Source organism: Sapajus apella, unplaced genomic scaffold, assembly GCF_009761245.1.
Source record: "Sapajus apella isolate SASKATOON/1434 unplaced genomic scaffold, GSC_monkey_1.0 scaffold6741, whole genome shotgun sequence".
Taxonomy (NCBI): Eukaryota; Metazoa; Chordata; class Mammalia; order Primates; family Cebidae; genus Sapajus; species Sapajus apella.
The window spans coordinates 1-3,627 of NW_022443665.1; the positions used below are offsets into that span (position 1 = coordinate 1).

Sequence of the window (3,627 nt, forward strand, 5' to 3'; positions counted from 1 at the left end):
TTATCATCAGCTTCAGGGAATCACTCCCTTCTAAGACCTAGGGACTGCACTCGGTGGGGAGAGACACTTCACCAGAAGTCCAGTACGTTTTTTTTTTTTTTTTTTTTTAAGGAAGATGCCAGTTTTATTTAAACACAAAATGTGCACATAAGCTGTCTACTCATTTTCTTCACTGCACAGCCTGGCATTGGGGTTGGTGACTCTGATGGCCAGCTGGGCAGCTCTTTCCACAATGGCTTTGCGGTTCTTGGAGGAAACATTGTGAGCGATCTCAGCACAGCAAGATTTGTTGCACATCAGCAGCACTTCCAGCTCCTTGACGTTGTGGACCAGGAACTTCCAGAAGCCACTGGGCAGCATGTGCTTTGTTTTCTTGTTGCTCCCATAACCAATGTTAGGCATCAAGATCTGGCCCTTGAACCTTCTACGAACCCTGTTGTCAATACCTCTGGGTTTCCGCCAGTTACGCTTAATTTTGACATATCGGTCTGACTGGTGCCGGATGAACTTCTTGGTTCTCTTTTTGACGATCTTCGGTTTCACAAGGGGTCTAAGGGCGGCCATGATGCCGAGGAGGAGATCGCTGCTACCTCCGTAGGCAGCACCGAGGAAGAGAGAAGCCAGAACGTTTTAAATGAAGAATGGCCACAAGAGGAAGGGTGGAAATTACACTGGGCCAAGAAGATTTCCATTGACTCCTTGTGTGATACGACTTTTCTTTCCAAACCCACAAACATCTTTATATTTTTGCTGGATTATTCATTTTTAATGAATTCTAGAAAGAAGTAATATTTGGCAACCAGGTGGCAACAGAAATTGAAAAGTCCCCCAGAACTAGGAGAGGAAACTCTGAGGAAGTAAATCCAGAAATACCTCAAAACTAAGAAATTGGGGTGTGTAGAGCACCCCTTCATTAAACTCCATCTTAGAAAAATACTGTGTTTTATATTTCATATGGGACTTTGCCAACAAGGATATTTTGCTTAACAAACAAATACAAATGTGAAGACTGCATCCAACCAGGTGAGGACATAACAAACACACTCTTCCACTGTAGGTTCTCACCAGAGGACTCTGTGGCTATACATATATAAAAGAAGGCAGACCTTCAGCCTCTCCAAACACCTGCCTTAATTAACCCAGTTTTGCAGTCAGCCATGATAAGCACTTGGCATGCACCTCTAAAGGCTCTTCCACATCAAAGACTCCTTGGTCAGAGACCAATGGACCAGACCAGGAATCCTTTTGTCTTCTTCGCTCCCACTGGGACTTGCTCATTTACACTTTCTCCTACCTCTTTCTCCTCTTGATGTTAAGTGCTACCTTGTTTGTTGTGGAATATTTAACCTATAATATTTATATATTCATTAAATATACTATTATGTATAGTATGCAATATAGACTGACTTGTCGAACGGATTGAGTCTGTGTTGCCCATGGCTCTCACTATGGAGTGAACGGGAAGTACTAAGTAGAACTGTCTCCTTGGGAACTCCATGTAGCTCATGGCTTTTGTGATTAGAAATTCTCTGCAGAACGGAGAGAATTAGGATGAGTTTTCCTTCAATAGAAGTCTGACATGTGGAAAGACACACACATGTGTGAACCAGAACACCTCTAACCTTGCACTGCTGATGACATGGGGCTTTGAGAAAAAATTGCCTAAATTACTGAGGGCATAGATGCCACCAAGTGAGGCATGGGTTAAATCAAGCAGAGTAAGAACATAGGTGAGTAGAATGATTTGGAAATTGATTATTCGATTAACTCTGAGTTAATTTGGAACACTTGTCAGTCTATTCAGTTGTGTGTGTGTGATTTTTTAAGTACATAGCCAAATTCTCTTTCCTAAATAGGCACAGTCTCCAGAACATTACTGAATCTTCCTTTGATCATTTTACATTTTATAACATTTCTGAGTAATTATTTTAAACATCATTGCCTCTGCATAGGGATTGTAAATATGGGATCTGGATTGAATCTGTACAGGATTCATGCATCCCTGGAAGGTGATTTTTGGAGGGACATAAATCTCGAGTGTGAACTAGTTTCTACTCTTTGTCTCCTTCTCATGAAATATGAGTATAGCAGCAACAACAGCAAAAATTAAGTTGAGGATTCTGGTTAGTTTGTGTACATAAATTTATCAAATTTTTACCATATTTTGCTTTAAATCAAAGTGAATGAAATTAAATCTATATCCCCTAGTCTAATTCCCTTTAGTGAGACTGCATTCTTTCAACAGCTGTTAAAGAAACATTTTTTTTGCCCACACATTTTCAAAGAACTTTCTGGAGCTTACAACACACAGGCCATCATTTAAACTGTAAGAATGGAGAAGCAGAAATTCTACTCACAATTGAACTTCACTGAGTTGGCTGACATGGTGTTTTAAATTCTAATTCTACTATAGAGCAAACTGAGATTGAAAAGCTCAGGACAAGTCGTATGTATTGTTTGTACTGGGAGGCTGCATCATTAGCAGAGTCTTTGATTCACAACGGCAGTTCAGTTTAAGATGTTTATGCTCCAGGGAGTTTTTCCCGGCGTTCTTCCATTAGACGATATGTACACAGAGCAGTGTTCACAAACTCTAAGTGGCATTGACATTAATTTCTAATAATGTTTATAAATATTTGTAAAATTTCTAAACATTATTAGAAATTAACAATTGGTCCCCATCCTCCAGTATACAATGTGCATGCTAAATCAATGACCATTATTTGATGCACTATCCCCCAAAGAAAAAATATATGGGTCTATAAGGCATGGAAGCCACAATGGCTCCTGTAACCATCACCCCCAGTAACCCACTTCGGGAATGCATGCTTCCCATTTCCACAATTCTGGGCACTACAGGTGTAGAGAACTCTTCCACCAGCAGATAGAAAATACAGCTGCCCCTTCAACATTTTGTGCACCCTGTGTCCAGGGCCAACAACAACAGCAACAAACAGAGTAGGGATAATTGCCACCCTGGAAAAGGTACATGGCCTAGTCATCAGGAGGAAACCTGCTATTCCACATTGGAGAAGTGAGCAATCAGCTTAACACCAAGGTGCTTGGCACACATTAGTATTCCATCATCTAATTTTAATCATAAACCCATAATTGCCATAGCCATAGCCTAAGAAAAGTAAACATGAACTTGGTCCCCACAGGAAGGAAGTTGAGGGCTACTCACAAGGTTAGCATCCTTCTGCCATTATAAGAACTAAGGTAAAGGGCTCTTGAATGAATCAGAGAGTTTAGCCTAGAGCTCTGCCTCCCCAGCAGCAGCTGGGGCTGCAATTTGTCCTACTAACCTTTTTCCCTTATAACCTTACAAGTTTCTCCAAAGAGAAAGTCCCACCAGAGTCCTAAGGGAGCCACCCTGAGAAATTTTATGAGATAAACGGCCACAGAAATATGGAGGAATTGTCATGAATACTGCAGTGCCCAGATCTCTCTGACCTATTCCCTTCAAGACTCAAGGACATATACCCCGAGCTGTGTATGACCTCACTGAAAGAGATTACCTCTTCTCCAGTCAATCCCTACCCAAGTACTGGGGATAAACAACCAGCTCATCTCCCCAAAGAGGAGCAACTCTGCAGGGCTACCCAAGCTTCAGGGCTCCCTTTGGAG

At 41.4% G+C, this 3,627-nt stretch overlaps 1 pseudogene across 1 annotated transcript; it reads right to left on the reverse strand.

The window, feature by feature from the left end:
* Positions 1 to 119: 119 nt before the first annotated feature.
* LOC116548069 lies at positions 120 to 619 on the reverse strand (annotated as a pseudogene). Its single transcript, XR_004267295.1, has one exon. The product of XR_004267295.1 is annotated as a 60S ribosomal protein L32 pseudogene (transcript).
* Between the last annotated feature and the right edge of the window lie 3,008 nt (positions 620 to 3,627).